Source organism: Phocoena phocoena, chromosome 8, assembly GCF_963924675.1.
Source record: "Phocoena phocoena chromosome 8, mPhoPho1.1, whole genome shotgun sequence".
Classification (NCBI taxonomy): Eukaryota; Metazoa; Chordata; class Mammalia; order Artiodactyla; family Phocoenidae; genus Phocoena; species Phocoena phocoena.
The window spans coordinates 77,699,066-77,714,591 of NC_089226.1; the positions used below are offsets into that span (position 1 = coordinate 77,699,066).

A 15,526-nucleotide genomic window follows, 5' to 3' on the forward strand; every position below is an offset into this window, starting at 1 on the left:
AGGACTAAAAATGAGCCACCAAAATTCAACAGTCCCGCACCCAACACCACTACCCACAGTCAACCCGAAGATTTTGAAGAAAACCCCACAAAACTAATCACAAAAGTAACACTTAAAATAAATACATGTCATCATCATTCCCACGTGGATTCTAACCATGACTAATGGCATGAAAAATCATCGTTGTCATTCAACTATAAGAACACCAATGACCAACATCAGAAAATCACACCCACTAATAAAAATCATCAACAATGCATTTATTGACCTCCCAGCCCCATCAAATACCTCGTCATGATGAGACTTTGGTTCTCTATTAGGTATTTGTTTAATTCTACAAATCCTAACAGGCTTGTTCCTAGCAATACATTACACACCAGACACAATAACTGCCTTCTCATCAGTAACGCTCAGCTGCCGTGACGTTAACTACGGATAAATCATTCGATACATACGTGCAAATGGAGCTTCCATATTCTTTATCTGCCTTTACATTCATGTAGGACGCGGCGTATATTATGGATCCTACACCCTTCTAGCAGTTATAGCCACTGCATTCACAGGCTGTGTGTTACCAGGAGGACAAATATCATTTTGAGGAGCAACAGATACTACAGCCTGCTCTCAGCAATCCCATACCTTGGCACTACTCTTGTCGAATGGATCTGAGGAGGCTTTCCTGTAGATAAAGCAACACCTATGTGATTTTTCGCCTTCCATTTTATTCTCCCTTTCATCATTACAGATGGTAGTAACTTGGACCATCTACCATCATTACTACAGGTGGTAGTAACTTGGACTGAGTTTCTGAAGTGTAAATGGAGAGAATGGGCAGAGTTGAAAGATACCTAGAAGGTAACATATAGATGATTTAGCCATGACCTGGATATGATAGGTGAAGGGTAAGAAGATACCAAGGATTATGCAGGAATCTGGCTTATGAGTAGATGTTGGTAAACTGATCTCTTCTACAGTTCCATAGTAATTCCAGCTGAAGAATAAACAGATGATGGAGCAAGTATCTCATGATCAATTTGGTCATGTCACATTTCAAGAAGTGCTGAAATTTTATATATGTATATGAATATATATTTAGTTTGGATATGTATGTGTATCAGAAGAATGGAAATCTAATAGCATGCTTATTCCAGGATTGGAGGGTGGGATTATGACTACCAATAGCCAAATATGAGACCTTTAATACTGTCCTCATCCCAGGCCACTCCCTAAAGTCACACTTGCATAAGAGAAATTGGTGTGTGAGGCAGATATTAGGCTAGCTACAACGCAAACCACATCTTCATGTATAAAATCCCAAGAGCAGGGCTGGGTTGGCTCCACAATTGGTTACGAAAACCAGGCCCTGGGCCTTACACTTCCTAAAGCATAGCAGTCACAGGGTAGAAAGGTTTGTAAAAGGCTATAACAGGACAACAGGAAGCAGAGCTTAATCCTGCTGAGTATAGAAAAGTGAATTTTTAGAAGTTTCGCAGTTCACCACTCATAAAATCCACACCTCCCCCACTCCCTGAATGAAAAACAGTGGAGAGAAAATCCAGGCAACTACTCCCTCTGTGTTCCTGACTCTTGGAGACTAAAGGGGAAGCTTCCTTCCGAAACCACACCCACACCCACATGCACGCACACATGCAGATTTGGTTTATTTTCAATTGACAAACACAGAGTGAGGCAGTTCCAAAATAAATTGTTTTTCTCTTCACTGACACCAGCAGTTGTACTGGTTTAGTTTAAGCAGCTACATTTATGAAACATTTTGAGTGTACTGAGTTGAGGTGACCTCTGTCTTGGGAACGTATGGGATTTATACTGCTGTTAAGCATGAGTACGAATGTGAGTGTCCTACTGGGGCATATGCCAAGGGAACCACGATCCTCAGTGAAAGCCTCACTGTACCGCCTCAGAGGCAGTGCTTCTTAATGATGGATTTGAATTGAAATTTATGTGTAGATATTCAAAACACTGAAGCCCATGCTAAGCTACTTGAGATTCTGCCTCAGAGGATTTGGGCTGCAGTGCAGTTATTTTCATACGCAGTCACAGTACTCTAAGGATTCCTGATTTAAATATGTAGAAATAAGAAATGATTAGATCTTTGGAAATAATCTGAATATCCTTTTCGATTCTCTAACTGAAAGGGGTTAAGTTTCTCTTCTTTCCTTCTCTGAGATGAGCTTAATGTAACTCTCCTTTGTATCTCAAATGCCACCCTGAGCTGTTTGGATAGATTACTGGATTGAGTAAGTGAATGGGTGGATGCATAATGATGGATAGATGAGCGGAGACATGGATGATTTGGGAGATAGATAAGTGGATGGATGGATGAGTAGGTAAATGGAGGAGTGCATGGATAATAGGATAGGGGGTATGCAAGTGGAAGGATAAATGATGAGTGGATGAGGTGACTAGTAGCTGAATTGATGAATGAGATGAGTGAATGAATGCCACATAAGGGGACACCTAAGGAAGAGGAACAGTAAACCTTAAAACAACTCCTTGCAAAGTTTAATTTACCAAATTGCCCAGAAAAGAAATTTTCCCATGTTCCATAAAACGTCTTATTTAGAAGAGATTTATTCATTCATTCATTATCCAGATATGAGTTTCTCAGAATTAGATGGTGATCACTGACACAGGAATACACTAAGCCCTCTGGAGGCTAAGTAGATAAAGCTAAGTGATAGCTTCAAGACACGTGAAATACACATTTTGACCCCCATTTTGACAGCTACAATTACAAGTCATGTAACCTCTCTAACTGTAAGGATAGACCAGTGACATATTAAGAAGGCCAACAGAAAATTTGAGGGGTTTTTTATTGTGTTTAGAGAAGCTGTATAGCTAATGAATTGGGCTACAAAGCCCAATTTTGCTGAAACCAAAGTGACAGCTCTACAAGATAATTATTCCAAAGACCCCCTCAAAAAAGTTGTGCATCAATTTTTTGCATTCATTACCTCATGTAAACTTTAGAAGAACACTTTGACGTTGTTAAACATCCTAGTACTATTTTACTAGAAAGGAAATCCCACAGAGGGATTAAGTTAATTATCTTTGTCAGGTTCTTTGTAGCTCAAAATTTTTAAGACTATGCTATCCTCACAAGAAAATTTGATTAATCAAGACATTGATTTGAACGTTCCTTGTTTTCTTTCTGTGTTATATGTTGTGGTTTCATGAAACATTTCTCACAGGAAAAATCCAGTTTCCATTTCAGCATTTTTGTTCTTAGTCGTATAGAGGGAAGGAACAAGTTTAATGTCCCACTACAGTTTACTATCATTTGGGATACAATGAAGCCCCGAACAGCATAATTATTGGGGGAAAAGCTGTGCATTATCTTCTTATATAACCTCAGATCAATAGTCTTAATTAGATGAAGGTTTTGGAATCAGGCATATGAGTACCTACTGCCAGATTCTAGTAAGGTAACTTTGGGCCATAAAGGTAAAGCCTTTTTAAGGTTTTCTTGCCTCCTTTGCTGAGTGGTAGTAACAATAATACTTAAAGAACTTTGCAAAGTTTAACAAAATAACATGTGAGTATCAGCACAATTCTTAGCACATGGTAGATATTCCGTAAATTTTCACTGTTACTATTATTCCCATTTTAGAGATGAAAAAACTGAAGATTTGAGAAAATAAGGGTATTGGTGATAATCTTAGAGCTAGTAAATAGAAAAGGAAAAACGAAACACAAGTATTTTAAATTATATTTCAGAACGCTTATCAATACCCTTAATTATAAACATTTAATAGTAAAGATTGGATAAAGGAGTTTATGTGACTGTTCATGTAGATTTGTGCTTAGGAGCCAATGGTATTTTATCCTCACTGGTGATTTTAGTCATTATCCTAATTAGCTCAGTAAAATATATTTAAACATTAGGAAAATAAAATTTGTCTTGTTAGATTACAGAAAATTTTCAGTCACCTTTTTTCACCCAGTAGTACAGTTTGGAAGCTAGTTTTTTTGTAGCATGGAAAGAAACTCTACACCCTTCTTGCCATTCGTAATAAAAGTAATTCAGAATTGAAAACCGCCGCCAGAACCTCATGCCATCCTCTGTTGTAGCACATACCCTATTCACATGGGAAGTAATTGCTAGTTTATGCATGATATCCCCCCTACAGTACCTATTCTTGGAGGGCGGAGTCTGTATCTTATGCATCTTCATAATCCTCGTAATTTGCATATTGACTGCTACAGGATGAGTGATAAATATTTGTGGAGTCAAATTGAATTGATTTGAATAAAAGTCATCATTTTGTTAACAATTTGGCATTTGTACTGGCAACTGAGACTGGGGAGAATTTTAGATCTGCTAATAAGAAAACTAAATATTAAATAATGCAGCAGTAGCTTGACTAAAAAATGATAATATCTCTCTTTAATCATAATATAAATTATTATTGTTATCATCATTATCTTTCTCTTTTGTTGGACACCAACTATGCGCCTTGATCACATTTAAAAATGTTTCCAATCCTTACAAAGACCTTCTAAGTCATGTTGTAGTATAAAGATAATGCATTCGATTAACAAGTTTTTTTGAGAGGTTAATATTACCAGGCACTTTTCCAGGTGCTTATGAGATTCATCAGTGAACAGAAGTTTCCTACTTGGTTAGAGCTTATGTTCAAGTAGGTGTGACAGGCAATACTCAATAAATAGAAAAATAATTTATGTAGTATATTGGAAAGTTAAGTGCTAGAGGAAAAATGAAAAGTAGAGAGAAATAGAGGATGGGGAATTTCAGGCAGGAAGTAAGGTAGTTTGCAATGCTAAAAGTCTAGAAAAACTCTTTAAGCAGGTGACACTTGAGCCAAGAATTAGGTGAAGAATTTGAGAGATAAGAGTGGGCTTTGGAATCATCAAAATCTGAGTTTGAATTTATTTCTTCTACATATTACCTATATAGTTTGCTGGACCTCCACAAACTTGTTTGCACATCTAGTAAAACCAGTAAAGAACACTAACTTTGTTTAGCTTTTTACCTATTAAATATAGGTATAAATTGTTTAGAACTTGACCTGCATGTATAAGCACTATTTAATGTATGTTTTAAAAACAGAAGGTGCTTAAAAAATGTGGATCGTGTTATATATAATTGCATGAGGGCTGAGATATTGCCATAGGTTGCGAAGCTCTTTGTTCCCTTTCTGGATGAATACCACACTTCTAGGACTTTGGGTATTCCCTAGAGTGTAGCTTACCCTGTAAATGCCAAATCCTGTGTCTTTTGTTCCACTTTTAAATTCAAGTGAAAAGAACAAAATTGGTCTGTTGGGAAAGAGGCCTTGGAAATATATTAAAACTCCCTACTAAAATGCATTAAAATGAGTTTAAAGGGGTAAAAAAAAGTACACATCTAGAATAGCAGGGAATTTGACAAGCTGGTATGTAGGCATTTCAATACCTGCTGCTTTCAACAAAATTCACTTAGTGGAATAAAAATTTTGAAAGGATGTTTGGAACATGTATCCAGAGCAGCTGCTATACTTCGGCAGTGACAACATTAAACTACTGGCTTCATCTAGCCTTCAAATGGCAGGAAGATTTACACAAATAGAGGGGACTATGACATTCAGGCAGATTCACGTAGAAAAGAAAAAAAAAAAACCTATTCAAAATATTTACCACGGACTTAATCCTGACACCTACAAAATTCTGTGCTGGATTTAATCCACTGTCCCTTCAGCACTCCTGTCAGTAATGTTAATAAACCATCAATTCCTGTGCCTGTTAGAAGGAAGTGCAGCCATTGTCTGTCATGTCCATTAACTGCCAGAGAAAAGAGATTTACGTGATGGCCTGAATGGGCTCCTGGAGGAGCATTCTTTGGACTGTTAAAGTGAGGACTAGAAATCCTCAAAATGTTCAACTAGATAGTGAGTTTTTGTAAACACGGAGGCTCTTCAGACACACATCAGGGGAAAAAAAAAAGTGCTTGGAGAAGGATAAGAAACCTGTTATTTTAGTACAGTATGTGGTGTTAGCATCAAATTTACTCATTTGCCCGTGTCGATGCAATATTTATTACACATCCACCAGGTACCTAGCACAATTTTAACAATTATCTCTTCCGTGGTTGGCAAAATGGAAGCAGTCCCTGTTGTGAACAAGACTGTTGTCTAGTGAGGGTATGAGACATTAACAATCAGATAAATGGCTGGGTGACAACTATAATAAGTAGGGATTAAATTTAACCGGTATACATTAATATAGGTGTGTAAGTTGTTTAAATATTAAAGCACTTATGTACCAACTGGTACCTTTGTCTCTTTCATCTGGTCCTTCTCCTGGAATCCTGTACCTCCCCCCCGCCCACTAAGCTGTCATTCATCGATAAATGGCTAACACTTATTGTAGCAAAATGGCTCTGCCATGACCACCTGATAGCCTTGCATATCTCCATATAAGTCACAAAAGCAAGGCTAATGTGACATATAACCCAAGTCTTGGTGGAATGCCCTGTGATCCTCCATGGGACACAGAAGTATAGGTCGTCTTGTTAGAAGCTGTTGAAAGACTGCTTCTCATTTCCCTCTGTACCTTGCAGGAGGCTGTGATGGAGTAACTTCCTATCTTCCTAATGCCAGTGAGGCATGGGACTTTCCATATCACACCACTCCCCCTTCTCTGGGTAAAACTGTAAGCTATAAAACTGCTTTCCTGTAGTTTAGAGTTGAATCACAGTGGCAGAGAGAACCACCACCTGTGTTGTCTGTCATGTGGCACCCCATGTTTGATGTCATCCACTGATACTAGAGGTGTGGATTGCCAATGCCATCCTGATCTTCCTTATGCTTTAAGTATGCATAATAAACTGTCCAAATTGATTTTGGCTCATGTCTGTTTCCTGGCTGAATCTATGAGACTGTGGCAAGTCTCTTAGGAGCTGTCACAATGCTCCTGCCTAGAGACTACCCGACTGCTTGACACCTGTCAAGCAGAAAATTCCCAGGACCCTGCTCCAGCATTGAGAGTAGAGTCACATTTATTGGTTCATATCCATACCATATCAATCATTTTATATTTTGAATATCACAACTGGTGAAAGTACTAGAAAGGAAAATACAGTATCTCACAAGAGAATATAAAAAAGATGCTAAAATTATGTTTGCAATTCAGAACTGGATCTTGGTGAGAATTAGCATTTCAACTGTAATCTAAGGGGTGAGTAATAACTGACCAGGGGAAACAAAGTAGTGGGAAATTTTCCATGATTCCAGGCCAAAAGAACAGGTACACGTGATGACCCTGAGGTGTATAAGAATATGCTTCATTCAGTGAACTATAAAGAAGGCCAGTGAGACATTATATAGTCCATTAGGTCAAGGTATCTCTTCTCTTCTGACAGCCTAGTAAAATGCATGCAATTCTACTAGTAAAGTTGGAGTTCCTGAGACACTGCATAGAATGCCAGTATAATTTTGTTGTCTCACTATGTGGAAGGCACATTGATAGATTTAGTGGTGAATACAGAAATGTTTAAGAAGCCCTTTAGACTGTGAGCTTCATAAAGTTAGAGATGTTGCCTTGTGTTGCATTTGTAACTGATCTCATATCAGAGCACAGAAAATAATATCTGGTAAATGAAAATGTGAGAAAGGGAAGGGAGGAAGGAGTGAAGGTGGGGAGGAAAGGAGGAAGGGTGAGAGGTCCTCTACTTAGAGGAGTATAAAGGTTATTGGGCTTCCCTGGTGGCGCAGTGGCTGAGAGTCCGCCTGCCAATGCAGGGAACGCGGGTTCGTGCCCTGGTCCGGGAAGATCCCACATGCTGTGGAGCGGCTGGGCCCGTGAGCCATGGCCGCTGAGCCTGCACGTTCGGAGCCTGTGCTCCGCAACAGGAGAGGCCACAACAGTGAGAGGCCCCGCGTACCACAAAAAAAAAAAAAAAAAAAAAGTCAAGTTTGATTTTACACACACATATATATAATCTTCCATTCCTTTATCACCATTTATTGAAGTTATTGTTTTTTACACATTGAATTATTTACATTTTTATCTTTTTCAAAAGTCAAATGGCTATATATGTTTTCAATTGACTATATTTGTTTGAGTAGATTTCTGGATTCTCTTATAATTTATTTCAGTATATGTCTATTCTTATGCTAATACTACACTGTCCTTATTAATGTAGCTTCAGAGTTAGTCTTGAAATCAGACAGCGTTAACTCCTACACTCCAGTGTTTTTTAAAATATTATTTTAGATACAAGTTTTAGGACCAGTTTAGTAAATTTACAGAAAAAAAAAAGAAATCCTACGGGAATGCTAACCTGGTTTGCATTTTATCTAATAGATTAATATGGGGAGAACAGGTATCATAAGAATATTGAATATTTCAGTTTAACAGGATTTAATGTTTCAATTCATAGACATGGTATATCTTTCCATTAATTTAGAATTTCTGCCATTTCTGTCAGTAATGTTGCATAATTTACAACATACAGGTTTTTCACATCTTTCATTAAATTTTTTCTAATAATTTTAAATGATTTTTTTCCATTTTTTTCACACTCTTCTTCCATTATTCCAATACACATATTAGTGTTTTTAATATTGTTCTAAAGATCTCTGAGACCCCCACCATTCATGTTTTTTCAAGCTTTTTTTCCTTACAGCTTTTCAGAATGAATAATTTCTGTTGATATCATTTCATATTTAGTAGCTCTTTCTTCTTTCATCTGCATTTTTTTGATAAGTCTATCCAGTGAAATTTTTCTTTCTAGAATTTCCATTTGGTTCTTTTTTTTTAAATTTATTTATTTTATTTATTTTTGGCTGCATTGGGTCTTCGTTGCTGCACGCAGGCTTTCTCTAGTTGTGGCGAGCGGGGCTACTCTTCGTTGTGGTGCGCGGGCTTCTCATTGCGGTGGCTTCTCTTGTTGTGAAGCATGGGCTCTAGGTGCACAGGCTTCAGTAGTTGTGGCTCACAGGCTCTAGAGTGGAGGCTCAGTAGTTGTGACACACGGGCTTAGTTGCTCCGCAGCATGTGGGATCTTCCCGGACCAGGGCTTGAACCCATGTTCCCTGATTGTAACTGATCAGGCAGGTGTATTCAGGCAGGTGTATTCTTAACCACTGCGCCACCAGGGAAGCCCTGGTTCTTTTTTATAATACAGTTTTTCTGCTAAAATTACCTATCTCATCACTAATTAAGAACATGTTACCTTTAATTTTTTGATAGTATTTTTAATAGCTGCCTTACAATATTATATCCAACATATGAGTCATCTAGATATTGGCTACCATTGTCTACTCTTTTAACTTCGGGTCATACATTTCATTTCTTTGCATGCCAGTAAGATTTTATTTTGTGCTAGACATTGTCACTTATATATCACAGAGACTCTGGATTTTATCTTCAGAAGAAGATAATTAATTTTTGTCCAATAATACAGTTAAACTGATATTTATCTTGATGTAGAGTTGACTTTATATTTTGTCATTGCAGATATGTGAAAAGTCCGTGATAAAGCTTAAGCTTCTCTCACTTAACAGAGCTAAATCTCCAAAAATCTTCCCCCAGCCCTACCTCCCAGAATCGTATCTAGGTTTTGATTTAGACTTTCTTAAGGCAAGCCTAAAAGTGGACTTTATAGTAGGGCAAGACTCAGCAAACTTTTTCTGTAAATTATCACACAGTAAATATTTTAGTCTTTGCAAACTTATATGGTCTCTATCTCAACTACTCAATTCCACCATGGTAGCACAAAAACAACTAGACAATACATAAATAAATAAAGGTGGCTGTGTTCCAATAAAATTCTATTTATGAAAACAGGCAGGGACTTCCCTGGTGGCCTAGTGGTTAAGAATCTGCCAGCCAATGCAGGGGACACAGGCTCAAGTCCTGGTCCGGGAAGACCCCACATGCTGCAGAGCAACTAAGCCCGTGTACCACAACTACTGAGCCTGTGCTCTAGAGCCTGCAAGCCACAACTACCGAGCCTGCATGCCACAACTACTGAAGCCCGCGTGCCTAGAGCCCGTGCTCCGCAACAAGAGAAGCCACTGCAACGAGAAGCCCGTGCACCACAACAAAGAGTAGCCCCGCTCGCTGCAACTAGAGAAAGCCCGCATGCAGCAACGAAGACCCAACCCAGCCCCAAAAATTAATTAATTAATTTAAAAAAAAACCATGCACGTGTTAAAAAAAAAAGGCAGTAAGCCAGATTTGGAATTTGGGAGTTTGCCAACCACTGCTCCTGTGCAAGGCTATTAACCTAAAGGCTGTCGCTTTGATGCCTGTGGTGTTGATAACGTTTATGAATGTAGAATGCTGGCATCCTTTTGCAGTGCTCAACCTCTAGGGTTTCTGTTCCGCTGTGAGTCATATAACAGTTTCTTTGTGATTAGCCTTGTGTCATGTATTGCTCTGTGTATGTGCAGTCCAACTCTCAGCCAAGGACTTGCAGGAACATCTCCCAACAACCTGACTTTTGGAGGCCCTGCCCTGCTCACCTCACTTTTCTCTGCTGCTCTGCCCCATATACTCCAGCCATTTAATCTGCCCCAAACTCTGATCTCTGCCTTCACAGTTCAGTCCAACTACAGTGATCTGCTTGGACCACAGCCCTTTGCACTTAGGTCAGGAAATTGTCCTCAAGTAGAAAGCTGGAGTAGTCATGAGTCTTACCTAGTGAGGTTCCAATATGTCAAGGTTCACAGCTGGGCATGATTAGCTCATAATTGTTTACGAGAGGAGGACTAGTCCAAAACCAGTTATTGTGTCTTGTCAAGAATCTTTAATCTTTTTATTCTTAAATAACAAAAATATAAATATCTAACAATAATTTAATTAATAAAAATGAATTTTATTTACTCACAATAACCAAAAATACAAATAACCAAAAATACAAATTCATTTGACTTCAGGTGTGGTTTGACTGTGAAGTTTTCTAAGTCACCAGATCCTATCCTATCTATTTTATATGCCTTGCTTTCGTCTACAGGACAAGTTTAACCTCATGTTATCCTCTTTTATTTTATAAATAATGCCTATTAGAGCTTAGACTTAAACATCCTCATACTATACTACCAAGAAAAAGAGAATATACTTTTTTATTCACTCAGATGAAGAGAGGCAGCTTTCTTTGCAGAAGCCACCAGTAAATATCTTCTTGTCTCTGGCCTGACATTAATTAGATGTCCAAACCCAATACAATCGTTTGACTAGGGAGTTGATATAGAGTAATTGCTTTAAGAAATTGCGTCCTCATCTCTAGAACTGAGTGTTGAGATATTTTCTCCTAAAATAATATGGCTGAGAAAGAGTGTGAAGCAGTCACCTCCAAAGTCTAGGCATTTTTGAGGGGAGAAAGGGAACCGATATCGAGAACATAATAAAAAAATTATTCACGATAAGTTTTCTTTAGTGACCATAATCACTACAATGCATGTACACATACACATAATGGCAATAATATATTTATAAGAATTTAACTTCGAGAAAAAATATGTATATCTTCTCTTATTTCCCAATGAAAAGCCTTGCTGAACTTTATATAATTTTTACATATTAACATTGACTTTTAATAGCACTTATAACCAGATGTTATGTAAGCTATTCCTGTGCAATCTGAGGTGTTTGTTCCCTTTACATATATTAGTCATTCAATTCCAAGTCTCTCAGAATTATAACCAAGTTACTAATGTTGAAATGAACAGGTGCTGCATCAAACAATCCAATGGCCAAATATAATCTTGGTGCTACAACTTTATACTTTTATGGGAGTGAGTAGAAGCAGGCAGGAGTTTTTGACTTTCTGCCTCCTTTACTCAGTGGTAAAGTGGAATGTAGAGATGACGGTGGTGGTGTTTTGTTCTGTGTTATATCTCTTGAGTATTATCCACAGCTTCTAGGTTAGTGCTGCCGATCAGGGAGCATGTGCTTTATAAATACTAACAGATGCATTGAATCATGCATTTAAAAAAAGCAATCGTATTATTATCCTTTCACCAAATACCTAGTACACCCTACTGAGTATTTGAAAACATCTCTGTTATGAATTTATTATCCTCATTGGATGAATAATCTTAAACACACAAAATTCCACCAGTCTTCTAAGTGGTCTCCAAACATTTCTAACCATAAAGCATATTAATAAATTTTAAGCACATATCATTTGATATATGTATATGTATTGGTTATAAATTATATACACTCACATCTTTAGTGGTTAGGAGGACCAGCTTTGGATCCAAACTGCCTAGGTTTGAGTTCCAGATCCGTCATTCCCCAGCTGTGTGACCTTGAGCAAGATATTTAATAAACCTGTGTCTCAGCTTCCTCATTTAAAAAGGATGAAAGACATACTATGTACCAAATAGAGTTGTTATGAGGAATATGTATCTCTCTCACAAGTTTAGGCTGTTGTTATCTTTTATTATCATCTTATTATTTTACTTCTATATTATGTACATTATAAACATAAACAAAATGAAAGGAAAGCAGTGGTGAAACAGAAAATACGTAAAAATAAGTTCTAATATTTTTATATTAGAACCATGGAATATTTTAGAATAAAAATGTAGACTACAGAGTATTTTATAATGCCACCTATTTTACATTTTTTAAATCTAAATTAAAATTTAGAATTTCTAATGTTTTCTTCCCACACTCCAATGGAACTTGTACTCACTATCCCTATTTCTGCAAAATTTGCTGCAACAAGCCTGATTGAGGGTTCTTATTGGTACCAAAATGTACAGCAAGCATCATCTTATTAATAACAAAGTAGCAAACATATTGTTAGAAAACTTGTAAAGATTTCTGACCTTGTTTTGCTGATGCCACCTAAAAGCTTATTGTAATGTTGGCTCTTACTTCCAGGCCCCTCAGTGACCCCCCTTCCAATCTAGTTCTCTACTGAGTTATATCCTCAACAAATGAGTCACAGCAGTCTTGTAAGATTGCTTATTATAACTCTGTAGTGGCTAAAACACTAGGAGATGGCTCTGTTCTGAATTCCGTATTCGGAGTCTGTATAAACCCTTCCCTGATCTGGCCCTAGCTGGGACCACGTCCAGGTTAGTCTTTCCAAGCAAGAAGTCCATGCCAGAGAAGAGTGTGGCTAGACATCATTATGCTGATACCCCTGTGGTGCTTCTTCTTCCTACGTTTTATCAGAAGATTAAAGAGCTGAGACCTTAATTAGCATTCAGAAGTCTGTACTGTCCCTCATCTCTTCTCAATTTAACCCAATATAGTCAGGGATTTAATTTCTTTAAATGTTGTTGACTCATTATGTCTAGGCATTGCTAACTGATAAGACTCAATGGTGACAAAAAAAAAAGGTTTAATTTCTTTATCTTGGCATCTAAGCTATTTATCAGCCAATTGTATTTCAATCAATCTTATAGAGTATGTGAGAAAGAGAAGAATTATTGTGCATATCCTTAGAGGAAAGTCGATATATTTTTTCTTTTTTTAAAATTTATTTTATTCAAGTATAGTTCATTTATAATGTCTTGTTAATTTCTGCTGTACAGCAAAGTGATTAAGTAATACACATATATATGTTATTTTTCATATTCTTTTCCGTTATGGTTTATCACAGGATATTGACTATAGTTCCCTGTACTATACAGTAGGACCTTATTGTTTATCTATTCTCTATGTAATAATTTACATCTGCTAACCCTAAATTCCCAATCCGTCCCTCCCCCCATCCACCTTCCCCCTTGGCAACCACGAATCTGTTTTCTATGTCATGGAGTCTGTTTCTGTTTCGTAGATAAGTTCATCTGTGTCATGTTTTAGACTCACACATAAGTGATATCATGTGGCATTTGTCTTTCTCTTTCTGGGAAAGCCAATATTCTGACTTGCTCCTACTGCTTTCTGTGTCTCGGTGGAAAAACACACACGCACACACACACATCAATGTAGCCTAGGTGTTATACTTAGTTTAAAATGAACTGTGATTTTGCGCCACATTTTCTTGGCTCCTGAAAAACAAATTGATTCTCCGAGTTGAATTATAAAATCTGTTTGTTATAATTTTATATTAGAACCTGTTGCTTGGAAAAAACCTGCTGCATGTGTGTCTCTGGTGTGTTTACTCTCTTTGGTGATGACAGTTTTGGAGCCAACTTTTTTTTTTTTTTTTTAATACCTGGCTGCTGGAAGTCTTGGAACAAATTTGCAGCACAGTAAAGACAAATGGATAGAACTTCATGGCCCCATCATCAGTGCCTCCTTCTTCTGTCGCTACCCATAATCTACTTTCACATCCCATTCGCAAGACATATATGCTTTCCGTAGATCTCATGTGTTTAATTTATGTTTGATATTCTAATACATTTAGTGTTAAACTCATTTCAGGTCCTTTTTAGGTATAAATGTTTTCATATGCTACAAATCTCAGGGAAATTCACCAGAAAATTAGAAAGAAGATACCTGGATATTCTCACCTAGAGGGAAGGAAGTGGAAAAGGATTAAGATAATCCTTGTCCCAGTGAGTTTTCAGAAGTATTGAATTACACACCTAATGTATAAATAATGAATTAGAACCTTGCAGATGTATGCATTTGCCAAAATTTTGTAAAATGGTTCATTAAAATTTCAGATAAAATTTAACTGTCTACATTATGTCCTTTCTGTTTGCTTCATGCTACGACTATACATTTAGGTTACTTAGGAAAAAAAGACAGTTTTTGCATTAAATACAGCATTGATTTCATCCTTCATAATCTAGCCCAATTTAAGGTGGATCCTCGAGAAAAACAGCAAGGAACAGCTCCAAAATTGATAGACCGGACGGCAGAGCCAAGCCAGGCTCCAGTGTTTTGTGGTCTATAAAAACGTGGAGCTGTGGAGCTTCACAATTTTTTGAGTAAATTAAATATTATCATATGGACTCTAGCCTTTCATGTTATAAATCTCAAATGAGAAAATATACTTACATAAAGATTAAATGTTAGGTTTTTTTGGTGTTATTCTTATTAGGAAGAATACTCTGACTTCTCAGGCCTCCTCTGTTCTCTGTTGCAGCTTAACATACTCTCAGCTTAGCAGTTAGAGTCTCATATTGTGATTTTCACTTTACATGCTTGCTGCCTCGTGTATTTTCAACCTATGTACACAGATGATGTTTCCTTCTTAGTCTGAACAAAACTAATCACTTTATAGATACTTATTCAAAGATTGGTTGTGAGTGAAAGCTACTCTAGATTCACGACTACCTCCCCTGAAATAACCCTATCCTTTTTTTCATGTGAATTAAATTGACAAAGCACATAAATGACTTAAAACAGACAAAATTCACAATCCAGTAAACCCTCCTGTCTTTCATAGGTTTTCTCATGCTTTAAAACCCACAGACCTCTTTTTATTTTCTATAATTTTATAAATATGATATATGATTTTTTTTTAATGTAGCTTCTGATTTATTAGCTCTGGGATGGGACTGGAATGTTTACATTTCTTTTTTTTTTTTTTTTGCGGTATGCGGGCCTGTCACTGTTGTGGCCTCTCCCGTTACGGAGCACAGGC

At 37.2% G+C, this 15,526-nt stretch overlaps 1 protein-coding gene across 2 annotated transcripts in view; it reads left to right on the top strand.

Annotated features, from left to right (window-relative positions):
- Positions 1 to 15,526, top strand: part of LUZP2 (leucine zipper protein 2) — a 446,285-nt gene that overhangs the window by 376,080 nt on the left and 54,679 nt on the right. The gene's annotated exons all lie outside the window — the stretch shown is intronic.